Raw genomic sequence first — 14,379 nt, 5'->3', positions numbered from 1 at the left:
TCTAGTTATTATATCAATCACACGTGATTAATGACTAGCATGCAAATGGATTTACTATATGTTAACTGTTTTACCTAACAGATTTCTTCAAATGACTTTCTTAAATGTTTTTACATGTTTAAAACTCTTTATCAAATTGTCTTACATATTGTAAGTTTCCTTTTAAACTCTGTTACCAATAATTTTCAAACAAAGGTTTTCCTTATACTTAAACTGTCTTATCAAACAAAATACTTTCAAATCGTTTTATAAACTGACATCAAGTCATCGTTTCTTAGTATTAAACTTTTCAAAGGTTTTACAAAACTTCTTTTATGTTTTTATATTCTAAAATACATGCCTAGATATGTATAATTATATAAATAATGTTTAAAGGACTTAGGACGACTAGCTCACTTTATTTCCTTTTCCTCGTTGGGATGTGGCCTTAGTGCATCGGTTGCTCGTGCGAATGTCGTCTAAATATTAATTATATATAGGTATCAAGGTTCCTTGAGTCAGTTCAGTACCTTTGGGTAGAAAAGGTATACTTCCAGTTATACTCGTACGTCACTAGTAACTATAATAGGTGTAATTAGGAGATACTATTTACCATTCCAAGTACAAGGAATCATACAAGAGTCAGTTCATTCATGAGTCTATACTAATGCATTACATGTTATACGGATACGTTTACATAGATACGCTTACATGAATACGTTTACATGATTACACTTACATGAATACGCTTACATAGATACGCGTACACGACTATACTTACGATACACGATAACAGATCTAACATAACAAGGTGCTATAGAATGGAACAAGTTCAGGATCTAAGTATACCAATGAATCACTCTGCATTGTGATTGTTATATTGGGTGTACATGATCATAGTAATGTGGATGTTCACGGCTTGTAGAAATGCAGGTTAGTGTTTGGTTCCCAAAATCTCATGATAGAGAGCGTATAGTATGGGTTCTAGCCATCACATTATGCCTTAACCCTCAATTAAGGCAAATTAGTACAAAGTAGTCACTTATTACAAATACTACAGTACTTAAACTTTGCATACGACAATTGCAAACGGATTAAAAATCCGGGTAATATATTATTAATACCTTTACCATGTGCCAAATTCACATAATCAATGAGGTAGAAAATAATATTAATAGGCATACAGTCTAGTGTTGGTAGAAGGCTACTTTCAAAACAATCTAGTCTTGGTAGAAGGCTACTTTCAAAACAGTCTAGTCTTGGTAGAAGACTACTTTTTATACTAGTAGGAATCATAGGGATTTGCTAGGGTTATCAAACGTTTTCAACTACTTTCGAACATTTTCATCTCCCCCACTTATTTTAGACTTCGTCCTCGAAGTCTGCTGCTCGATCCTGAAACAACAATGTTCCATCATCTCGTCCGCTGGCTCCCAATTCACTTCGACCGCTTCCGGTGCTGCCATTACACCTTCACAAGTTCCACTCTTTTGTTCCTCAAATCCTTCGACTTCCGGTCGAAGATTGCCATAGGTCGCTCAATGTAGTTTAGGATTTCATCAACCTGAGTGTCCTCCAAAGGTACGACTGCTGAGGCGTCCACCAGGCACTTTCGTAGCTGAGAAACATGGAAAGTGTTGTGTATCTAACTGAGTTCGGCTGGCAAATCCAGCCTATACGCCACCTTGGCCACCCGGGCTACAACCCTGAATGGTCCATTGTACCTGGGGCCGAACTTGCCCCGCTTCCTGAATCGGATAACGCCTTTCCTTGGCGACACCTTCAGGAGAACCATATTCCCGACCTGGAACTCCAGGTCTGATCGGCGCTTATCGGCATAGCTTTTCTGCCGACTCTGAGTAGTCTGAAGCCTGCTTTGGTCCTGCTGAATCTTCTCTATCGTCTTGAGCACTACCTCAGTGCTCCCCATTACCCTCTGGCCAACTTCACCCCAACATATCGGGGTCCTGGACTTCCTCCCATATAGCATCTCGAAGGGAGGACGATCAATGCTCGCATGATAACTATTCTTATAAGAGAACTCTGCCAATGGAAGGTAGGTATCCCAACTACCTCCGAAGTCTAGTACGCATGCTCGCAGCATATCCTCCAGGGTCTGGATGGTCCGCTCGCTCTGACCATCCGTCTACGGGTGAAAGGCGGTGCTAAAATGCAGACGAGTACACAACTCGTCATGAAACTTCCTCCAAAACCTGGAAGTGAACCGAACATCTCTGTCTGAAATCACAGAAACTGGCACACCGTACCACGCCACCACCTCCCAGATATAAATGTCGGCAAACTTCTCGGACAAGATGCTCTCCTGAATTGGGATAAAATGGGAGCTCATGGTCAATCGATCGACGATGACCCACTCCTCGCGCGGTCCTGGAAGCTTAGTGATAAAATCCATCATGATGTCTTTCCATTTCCACAGCGGAATATCCAACGGCTGTATCTTGCCGTGAGGTCTCTGATGCTCAACCATGACCTTTCTACACGTCAAGCACCGCTCCACGAACCATGCCACATCACGCTTCATGCAGGGCCACCAATAGTCCAGACGAAGATCCCTATACATCTTCGTCGCCCCGGGATGAATGGAGAACTATTATTTGTGCGCCTCCTCCATCAGAACCTGGTGCACACCCCCGTGGTATGGCACCCACACCCTACGGTGTAGTATCAGTAATCCTCGACTGCCATAGTCGAAGGAGGAAACCTGCCGCACGATCTACTCGCTCTTCCGATGTTCCTCCTTCATGGCCTCCTGCTGGGCCTACCAAATCCACTCCAACAACGGAGTCGCCACTGTCATCCTCAGGAAGATATCCCTGATAGGCACTGCCTTGCGGCTAAACGCGTCGGCCACCACATTGGCCATAACCGGGTGATCAAGGATCTCGCAATCGTAATCCTTTACCACGTCCATCCACCGACGTTGCCTCATGTTTAGATATGGCTGATCCATGAGGTACCTCAAACTCTTATGGTCCGTGTAGATGGTACATGGAACCCCATAGAGGAAATGACGCCAAATCTTGAGGACGAATACAACAACCCCCAACTCCAAATCATGCATCGGGTAGTTCGCCTCATGAGGCTTCAGCTGCATCGACGCGTAGGCGATGACATGCCCTCTCTACATCAATAATGCGCCCAAACCTCTGATGGATGCATCGCAGTACACAACAAAATCCTCCATGCCCTCTGGCAGGGCTAAGATTAGCGCCTTGCATAATCTCTGTCTCAGTGTCTCGAACGCAGTCTGCTGCTCAGGCCCCCAACGAAAGATCATGACCTTCCTTGTTAGCCTAGTCACGGGTATGGCTATCTTGGAGAAATCCTGGATGAATCTCCGATAGTAGCCGGCTAATCCTAGGAAACTCCAAATCTCGGATGGAGACTTTGGGACCTCCCATCTCATCATGGCCTGCACCTTGTCCGAGTCTACCGAAATCCCGTTTTGGTTGACGAGATGCCCAAGGAACTGCACCTCGCACAACCAGAACTCACACTTGGAGAACTTTTCATACAAGTTCTCCCTCCTCAAAATCTCCAGAACCTCTTGTAGATGCTCCTCATGCTCCTCTTGCGTCTTAGAGTAAACCAAGATATCATCAATAAACACTGTCACAGACCGGTCTAACATCATTCTACACACGCGGTTCATGAGATCCATGAACGCGGTAGGAGCATTGGTGAGCCTGAAGGGCATCACCGCAAACTTGTAGTGGCCATAGCGCGTCCGAAATGCACTCTTCTGTACATCCTCCTCTCTGACCCTCATCTAATGATATCCTGAATGCAGATCAATCTTGGAGAACCAAGATGCTCCCTGTAGTTGGTCAAAGAGTTCATCAATCCTCGGGAGTGGGTAACGGTTCTTCACCGTTACCTTGTTCAGCTCTCGGTAATCTATACACATCCGATGTGACCCGTCCTTCTTCCTCAGAAACAGAATCGGGGCTCCCCAAGGAGAACTACTCGGTCTAATGAATCCCTTGTCTAATAGCTCTTGCAGCTGTGTAGACAACTCCTGCATCTCAGGAGGAGCCAACCGATATGGTGCCCTGGCTATCAGAGCCGCACCAGGGACTAGGTCGATCCTAAACTCCACCTGCCTCTCCGGTGCTATCCCATGTAACTCCTCGGGGAATACATCTGCAGAATCTCACACCACGGGCACATCATCCACTGTCGCCTTACCTGCCTCCCAGGTGTCTGTGAGATAAGCGACATATCCTGTGCAACCCTGTTGAAGTTAACGCCTAGTTCTCGCTGCCGAACATACCGCTGGTCCTCTCTGTGGCCTCTCGCACTGAACTACCAACTCTCCCCCACTTGTGGTCCTGATTCGAACCAACTGTTGTGCGCAATCTATCACTGCCCCATTGGGGCTCAGCCAATCGATGCCGATAATCACCTTGTTTCCTCTGAACGGAATAGGAACCAGGTCTACCAGATAACGCTCCTCGAATAATCTCAGCACACAATCTCGGAGTACCGTCGATGCTCGCACAGATCGGTCATTAGCAATATCTACCTCTAAAGGGAAATCCAACGTGCCTGAGGACTCAGGAAACTTCTTGCTAAGCACAAGAGTGACAAATGATCGGGTAGCCCCTGAGTCAAATAATACCTGAACTGGGATATCGTTCACATGGAATGATCCTAAACAGAGCACATACATAACATATCAAAACCACATCAGCGTATCATAAAAGCATAATGATAAGAAATCATACCCGTCACCAAATCGGGTGCAACGTGTGCCTCCTCGATAGTCAACTGGAATGCCCTGCTCCTTACCACTGGAGCCTCTGCCTTGCCCTGCTGGCCATTAGTGACCCATAGGGTGGCTGGAGCTGGCGCCTTCACTGACGTTGATGTTGCTGTCAACTGGGGGCAATTGGCCTTTTTGTGGCCCGTCTGGTTGCAGTGGAAACATAGCAACTCAAACGTCTGAACAACCGGTCAGGGGCAGTACAATCCCTACTGAAGTGCCCTGTCTTGCCATACTTGTAGCACCCTGATGATCCCAATCTACATGCCCCTTCATGTGGTCTGCCGCATTTCCTGCAGCGGCCCGGTCCTGACTGGCCTTTCGGCCTACCATTTGATCCCTTGGGCTTCTTTCCCGAAGCCCCAGTCGTCTGAACCTCCTCAATCTTCCTCTTCCGGACATGCTCCAGATCGGTCTCCCTTTCCCTTGCCCTGGCAATCTTGGAATCCAGGGTAGGGCAACATGAAAAACTAACATGCTCCCAAATTTCGGCTCGCAGCATGTCCTGATAGCGGGCCTCCTCATATCCTGATCCCACGCATACTGGGGCATCATAATTGCCCTCTCTCGGAACTCGACGGTGATCTCTGCCACAGTCTCTGTAGTCTGTCTCATGTCCAAAAACTCCCTAGCCAGCTGCTAAAACTCTATAGCTGGCGCGAACTTTGCTCAGAACCGGGTCACAAAATCTGACCATGTCATAGCCTCAACAGCCGAGGCTCCCAGAGAGTCACCAACCAACTCCCACCAATCCCTAGCCCGGTCCCTCAAACACCCTGCTTCAAATCGTACCTTCGACCCCTTAGGGCAGAAGCTGGTCAACTGTGTGGACTCAATGTCCACAATCCATCGTCTGACAGCAATGGGGTCCTTTGCCCTATGGAAATCTGGTGCACCACTTCCACCGAAGTCCTCAAAGGATAGTGTGCGGGATCCTGACTGGCCAGACACTATATCACTCCTGAACGCCCTAAGGCGATCCTCCATCAGCTCGACTATCCCTTCCTTGATCGACCCGAAGATGATCGGAGTCGACTCAAGGATGCCTCTGGTGATCTCAGACGATGAAATCGCGTAGCCTCTCATCCACTGGTTCGGAACCTGAACCCGATCCCTCTCCTGAACTGCCAACCACTGGCCTCTGTCGTAGTACCACCATTCTGCAAAATATAATACCCACCGTTAGTGATACTGATACAACTAGAGGGATCACACCCACTACAAGTTCCCTGGTATCTCCTCAGCCTTCTTCAATTTAGGTATGGATCCTCTGCTTTTAGTAGTACAGGCCCATACTACCTTCCACATCTATTTGTGCCTTCCTCAAGGACTGCCTTGACTCCACCAAGTCCCTATCATCACTGTTGATTCTCTACCTTCCCCATTCTAGGCTTACCCTAGGGAAAATCTCTGACTCCACCCAAATTGGCCCTCAGCTGCTGTAGGCCTCCTTGTAATGCCAATTAGCCATTACCTGAATACCATCACATGTGATGAATCTCATATAATCCTTCGAGTAACAGACTCGTCCCTACAACGGTTAGACTCAGACAAGAGCTATGCAATAGGGCCAAATCCAGCACTCTGAGATTATTCAACCCTGATCACATGTGACGTGATGTATTCACCTAATGGCTAACTCCCATCACTTAGAATCCCACAAAGCACAAAGCAAGTGGCATTCGGACGCAGGAAAATTACTCAACCAAATCTGTTTTTGATAGTGAGAAGTTGAACAAGCATATAATGATGTGCTCATACTATCAGGCATAACCTAAACAGGCTATCCTACTACTATCTACTCAAAACTAACATGCAATTCTCATAAGCTGAAGCACATAAGGCAGGCATATAAGGCATCATTCCTAGATCCTTAGTCCTATTCTCGCATGTTGTTCTACTAAAACTGATATACATAAGATAACTTGTATGGGTACTATGGGAAATACTTACTTGAGCTCGGCGGGTTGCGCACATCATACACTTGTTCCTTCTCAAAACTCTTTTATCTTAGCTTTTAGAAAGTCATTTTCCTTGTAAAAATCTTTTAATCCCTTGGTTTGAGTCCAGACACCCCCGAAGGTGTGTCCAAATCCCTCAAACCAGGGCTCTAACACCAACTTGTAACGACCCAATTTTCATGTCCAAAAATTTCATTTTTTGACTAAGTGATTTACAAAACATTTGTAAAAACATATCATCCGATCATATCATTTAATAAAACATGTGTCCTATCTGAAAACCGAATTGTAAAAACATAATAAGGTCAGAGTACAAATCCCAGATTAACTCATAGTGCGGAAAACAAAGAGTGTGTGTATGATGTGCCGCTACCGCGCCAACTCCTTCCCCTTCGCTGAAGAGGTACCCGAAACCAAAACAGTAAACTGTAAGCACGAAGCTTAGTAAGTTCCTCCATCGTACCATATATCATGCAGTCACATAGCATACATATTGTCGGGCAATTCTCGCTTGCCCGACCTACCCGGTACGACCATTCTGGGGTGCCGACCTACCCATACGGCCATTCTGGGGTGCCGTCCTACCCATGTCAAGCCATTCTGGGGTGTTGACCTACCCGTCAGTCCTAGCAACCGACCCTCAGGGACTATTCCAACCCCTACTACTACTATCACATATATCATAACATAAACATACTATCAGACATATTTGGGGTGTCCGAACTACCCTTCGGTCCTAACAACCGAACTTGGAGACTATTCCCCTCCTACTACCGCTATCACATATAACATATCATGGCAACATATAAACATATCAGCACGTATTATCAGACATATCTGGGGTGTCTGACCTACCCTTCGGTCGTAACAACCGAAGTCTACTACTAGCACATATAACATATCATGCTAGCATATAACATATTAGGTAGTAACAAACCTAGATGATATCACAAAGACAATCATCTAATCATACAATTCCTACTGGTGGGACAGCATTGTGGTCATAGACCCACCGCTACTGGAATGGAACTCACCTCGTATTAGCTGCTGATCTGTGCGGGAATCCTCTGACTGCTGTCGCTGCTGCTCCGGAAATCCTCCGGCTATAATTCCCACAAAACACTTAGTCAAACACCGCTAACTGTTCTTAGGGTAAAATGACCATTTTACCCTTGACCAAGTCAAAGTCAAAGTTAACTTCTAGTTGACCTGACTCAATGAGTTGGCACACCAACTCGTCGAGTCCCTATCCTTTCATTTTTCCTTATACTCTTCTCTACTCGTCAAGTTAGGCGATGACTCGACGAGTTTTCCTTCTAAATGAACGTCGACTGAATCCTCATCCGACTCGCCGAGTTGTATGAACAACTCGTCGATTTCATCAACAACTGATACATAGGTCCTATTCTTGACTCGCCGAGTTGTATGAGCAACTCGTCAAGTTCATCTTCATCCTTAATAAGTTTGCCTTGGACTCGTCGAGTCTGCTCATGCACTCGCCGAGTCCTATGAACTTTCAGAACAATGGCCTAGTCCAAAACGTTGGGTCACTCCCTGGGACTCCCTAGAACCTTTCCACACTCAACTAGGTCCTTTTAACCCTCAACTGATATGGGACAGAAACCTTGGAATGGCCGAGTCCAAGAATGCACTCGTCGAGTTGGTCACATCCACTCACTAAATCTTCGATTTCTAACGTACAACCCTTGATCAAAAGGTAGATCTATGCTTCTACAATCGATCTAGCACGTAAAGTTACAAACTTTACGTGCATGCATGGGTCTCAAAAGGTCCTAAAACAATCTTTTACAATGCATGGGGCCTTCTTTGAGAGCAAAAGCCACTCCTTTCTGCCTTGTAACCCCTCTAAGGACCTAGATCTGAAACATCAACTCCTAACCATGCTTGCAATCTTGGTTGGTGACCAAAATGGATTAGAAAAGCCCTAAAACTCCACAAAATGGGATCTATCAAAAGAACAAACACGGTATAGACTTTATACTTTCTGAAGACTGCAAATGATGCTCAAAATCGGATCCTTCTATCCTCCTCTTGATCCCTCAATCTTTTCTTTCCTTCCTTGGGTGACAAAAACACCAAAGTCACACCAAAAGTCTTAGATTGCATCAATAACGGCTAGGGGTTGCTATGGCGGTCTTCTGGGAGCAAATGGGACGAAAGAGACCGAGTTAAGGTGTTTAAATAGGGTGCAAACCCTCGGGTTAGGGTTTTTGTCCAGACGGGGCCTACTCGTTAAGTCCAGGACCCGACTCGTCAAGTCCACAGCTTAAACCCCGCATCTCATCCCGCTTCTACTCGGCGAGTTGGTCCTTCAACTCACTGAGTCCAAGGCCAAAATGCAAAAACGTAAATAAAAGAATACGTACCAAGAAATAGGTGCTACAGTAAATGAGTATCCCATGCCTTCCCAAAGTCGATCACACAGGCTTGCAACATATCTTCCAGTGTTTTGATGGTTCTCTCACTTTCTCCGTCGGTATGAGGATCGTAGGTTGTACTCATGTCTAGCCTTGTTCCTAAGGAACTTTGTATTGACTGCCAGAACCTCGATGTGAACTTACTATATCTATTGGAGATAATGGATAAAGGAACAACATGCAGTCGTACAATCTCCCGAATGTAAGTTCTTGTAAGGTTCTCTATCATGTCAGTCTCTTTGATAGGCAGGAAGTGTGCATACTTGGTCAATCTATCGGCGATGACCCAAATGGTATCAAGTCCACCCGTTGTCTTGAGCAACTTGGTTATGAAGTCCATAGTGATCCGCTCCCACTTCCATTCCGGTATCTCTGGCTGCTGTAGTAAACCAGAGGGTTTCAGGTATTCGTCCTTGACCTTTGCGCAAGTAATGCATTTACTCACGAAGGGAGCAATATTTTCTTGCATGTTAGGCCACCAGTATAACTTTTTAAGATCCAGATACATCTTATCTGAACCTGGGTGGATGGAATATCGAGTTTTGTGCGCTTCGGTCATGACCAAGTCTCTGAAGCCACCACATTTCGGTGTCCAGATCCGGTCCATGAGTAAGGCTCCACCACCCTTGACTTCTAAGTTCTTATCCATCCCTCAAAGGGATTCACCCTCCACGTTTTTAGGTTTCAAGGCTTCAAGTTGAGCCTCCTTTATTTGTGTGGAAACGTGTGAATGGATAGTCATAATCAGAGATTTGACCCTTCGACCAGAATATTCTTTCCGACTTAGGGCGTCTGGTACTACATTGGCTTTACCCGGATGATAAAAAATTTCGCATTTTTAGTCATTGAGTAGCTCGACCCACCGTCGTTGTCTCATGTTGAGCTCCTTCTAATCGAATATGTGTTGTAAACTCTTGTGGTCTATAAAGATAGTGATTTTCGTACAGTACTGGTAGTGTCTCCAGATCTTCAGGGCAAACACAACTGCTCCCAGGTTGGATGCATCGCAATATACACCGAAGTCTTCTATCCCTTCGGGGAGGGATAGTATCGGTATGGTGCATAAAGCTCGCTTCAGTGTTTGAAACGTTTGTTCTTGCTTCTTTTCCCAGTCAAAGGCCACGCCTTTCTGGGTCAGTGTAGTAAGAGGTTTCGCGATCCGTGAGAAGTTCTGTATGAATCTGTGGTAGTAGCCAGCGAGACCTAGAAATTGACGAATTTCTTTATGCGTCTTTAGTGCTGACCAGTTCTCAATGGCTTTAACTTTGGAAGGGTCCACTTGGATTCCTTCTTCGCAAACCAAGTGTCCTAAGAATTCAACTCTTCGTATCCTAAATTCACATTTCGAAAACTTCGCATAGAGCTTCTCCAATCGTAAGGTTCCTAGAACTTGTCGCAGATGATCACTATGTTCCTCCTTACTTCGAGACTAGATCAGTATGTCATCAATGAAGACGATGACGAATTGATCCAAGTAAGGACGACATACTCTATTCATTAAGTTCATGAATACTGTGGGCGCATTGGTCAATCCGAATAGCATCACCACGAACTCGTACTATCCGTAACGAGTTCGGAAGACTGTCTTTGGAACATCCTCCTCTAGCACTCGTAACTGGTGATATCCGGATCTTAGATCAATCTTGTAAAAGTAACTCGCCGCTTGCAGTTGGTCAAACAAATTCTCTATGTGAGGCAGAGGGTAACGATTGTTGATCGTGAGTTTTTTGAGCTCTCCGTAGTCGATACACATACGGAATGATCTGTCTTTCTTCGTAACGAACAAGACCGGTGCTCCCTAAGGCGAGAAGCTAGGTCTGATGAAACCCTTGCTGAGTAACTCGTTAAGTTGATCAGATAGTTCCTACATTTCAGCTGGTGCTAATCTATAGAGTGATTTGACTAATAGGGTAGCTCCTGGGACTAAGTCGATTTGGAACTCGACTTGTCGCTGTGGAGGTAACCCTGGTAGTTCTTCTATAATGTTGTCGGGAATGTCACACACTACTAGAATGTTCTTCACATCTTTCGTTTCTAGTCTCTTATCGACGATGTGAGCAAGGAATGCACGCTATTCCTTATGTAAGTACTTCTGTGTTTGAATACCTGAGATGACACGAAGACTCATGCCGGGTTTGTCGACGTAGATAATGAGAGTTTCGTTAGACGGAAGGTTTAGATAGACTGCTTTCTCGTAGCACATGATGTCGGCACGATGAAGACTCAACCAATCCATCCCGATGATGATGTCATAGCTTTTAATTGAGACCGGCATGAGGTCGATTAGAAATGAATGGCTATCTATAGTTAGAGTACATCCTATGTAGATGCTACTAGTGCTCTCAATCTTCCCATTAGCTATTTCTACAGTGAATGGTTCTCTAAGTGCACGTAATTGTAGTTTAAATAAGCATGCAAATTTCTATTTTATGAAACTTCTCTCTGCCCCACTATCAAATAGTATGCATGCATAAGAGTTTTCAAGGAGAAACGTACCAGTCACCACCGTAAGGTCAGCAACTGCTTCCTCATGGCCTATAGCCAGGAATCTTCCTGCTCCACCATCATTTCTTGCTTTGGGGTAGTCCTTTTTGTAGTGTCCCACTTCGCCACAATCATAGCATGACTAAGTCACACCAGCACCAGGGACCTGGTTGATTGGCATTGTCGGGGATTTGCAGAAGCGGACAGTGTGTCCCTTCTTGTTGCAGTTGGAGCACTGCAATTCCCGGCAGGGTCCATTGTTGTGGAAACTGCATTTGTTGCACTTATGCAAGTTTCCAGAGTACTGCTTCACCAGAGCAGTAGCGGCAGGTGCTATCGCGGCATGAACTGCCACTACCTTGTGCTTTTTGGCAGCTTTTTGTTTCTTTTTATAATCCCAGAACTTCCACTTGTTGTCAGTGGCTTTGGAGGGTTCTGATATGGCTAGGGTTGTTGTTGATGATGGGGATTGGACTCCATGGTCAATGAGCCGTTGTGTCAATCGTTTGGCACTGTTGAAGGTAGCATGGTTTGAACATAAGACATTTCCCTGATACAGAGGCACCAGCCCCCAGATGTACCTTTTGTATTTCTTTCCCTCAGTGGGAACCATGTTGGGACAGAGGGCCACCAGTTCACTGAACCTGGAGGTATAAGCGACTATGTTGTAGCCCTTCATGGTTAGGCTCCATAGATCCTGTTACAACTTCTGGATTTCGTCCCTCGGGTAGTACTCCTCAATCATGAGGTCTTTCAGAGTTTCCCAGCCCATGTCATTTTCCACTATGAGAGTTAGTGATTTGACATTGTCATTCCACCATGTTAGGGCTTTTTCTTCGAAGGTGCACACAAGAAATTTGACTTTGCTCACGGCAGGGCAGGAGCAAATCTCGAAGATCGACTCCGTCTTCTCAAACCATTGCGAGAGGGAAATGACTCCGCCAGTCCCTTTGAAGGGCTTTGTCTTACAGTTAGTGAAGTCCTTGTAATAGTACTCTCTCGAGCACACAAGGATTTCACCTTGAGTAGAATAAACCGGCGTTCCACCTCCGCTGGCACCGGTGGAGTGATATTGAGCCATGGTAGTTGCCACTGCTGCAGCTACTGCACCATTCAGAGCTGCCGTATAGATTACTGGAGGAGGTGGTGATGGAGGTGGAGGATTACACCTTGTTGATTTGCGCGGAGGCATCCTTCAAATATAAGTTTATAAAGATGAACGAAATAGTTAGAGTCAATTTTAAGTATAGTGAGAGTGTTCCATGGGCTAAATCGCCATAGTCCATCAGTTGAATGAGTATATGTTTTCAAATAGCAGTATAGTAGGAGAGTAGGGAAACACAAGAGACAAAATTTTCCAACAGATTAGATAACTGTCAATATTACTGGTATTATTGATGTAACAAGTTCGGGGAAAAATGACCTAACAGTAGGCCTTACATCAAACCATAAGGGAAAAAGGTTGACAGTTTTACAAGTCTAGACAAGGTACTTGAAGATAGGAATATTTTACAGACAAATGCTTCATAGGGCATAGTTAGAAAAGGCTATTCCTTAGATCAAAAGAAAAGATGTGCTAAACATCTTCTACCAACAATAGGAATTCCTTGGGCGAACCCTAAGATCTGCCAGTTGACGAACCACTTCTTGAAGGTGTCGCTCATGAGCCCTCTAGCGAACTTGAAGTCCTATGACTTCAGCTCGGGAGGCAGCTAGCTGTTGCTATAGAGTGTCATTGATCCTCCTGGTCCTTTCCATCGCCTCTTCAAGATGGCAAATGAGGACTGTGTTGACACCTGAGTTGGCATCAATTTCCATGATACGGTCGATGGCTGCTCGACCTTGCTCGACATTCTGAGCAATCCTACACACCATGATGGGTAGGACTCGGTCAGCTAGCCACCCTCTCTTAGGGTGTATTCGGTCCCCGTTGTAGGGTAAGGGTTGACCCTATTCATCGCTCCAGCGATTCAAGTATGTTGCCCACAAGGGTGTGGGACCCTGAAACACTGGTCGGGGGTTTCTATTTGGGGCTTGACCTAATTGGGGTAGGTTATTAACATCAGGCTTGGAGTCAGATCCATCCGAGAAGCATTCTGTGAGGTTATCATCCAAAGGGATTGGGTGATCATCATCTGACTCATCATCAAGCCATCCAGCATTGCCTTGGTTTAGGAAGTACGGGTCGCCATGATGATGGAATCCAGCCATGATATCTACACGAGAAGAGGGGTATAATAATCTTATATAAATAGGCGTACTACTTAAGATAATTATAAGATGATCTTTACCAGTTATTTCAATACTTGTATAGTGTATACCCATTATATGAAATCAAAACAGGATAGAGCTTCAAATAAGTTACCCTAACTCGAAATACATAACCAAACAAGGAACAAGAAGTAAAGCAAAGATCACAGATTCTAAGTGTAACACCCGGATTCCCAGGTATCATATTTGTTCCTTTATTTTTGAGTTTTATGGGGGAACTCGGCGAGTTGGCGTCTAGACTCGCCGAGTAGGGTCGCGGATTCGTATGCGAGTTCACAGCTGGACTCGGCGAGTTAATGGGTGGACTCGGTGAGTCCATGCTGTTTAATGAAACCCTAACTTACAGGGTTTGAGACCTATTTAGAGGGCCTTATGGCCGTCATTTGCGGCCACCAACCCCCAGAGAGAAACCCTAAAGAGATCTAGAGCGTTTGTGAGGAAAGGAGAGGAAATCTTGAGC

This window comes from Lactuca sativa, chromosome 1 (genome assembly GCF_002870075.4).
Source record: "Lactuca sativa cultivar Salinas chromosome 1, Lsat_Salinas_v11, whole genome shotgun sequence".
NCBI lineage: Eukaryota > Viridiplantae > Streptophyta > Magnoliopsida > Asterales > Asteraceae > Lactuca > Lactuca sativa.
This window is presented reverse-complemented; position numbering follows the sequence as displayed.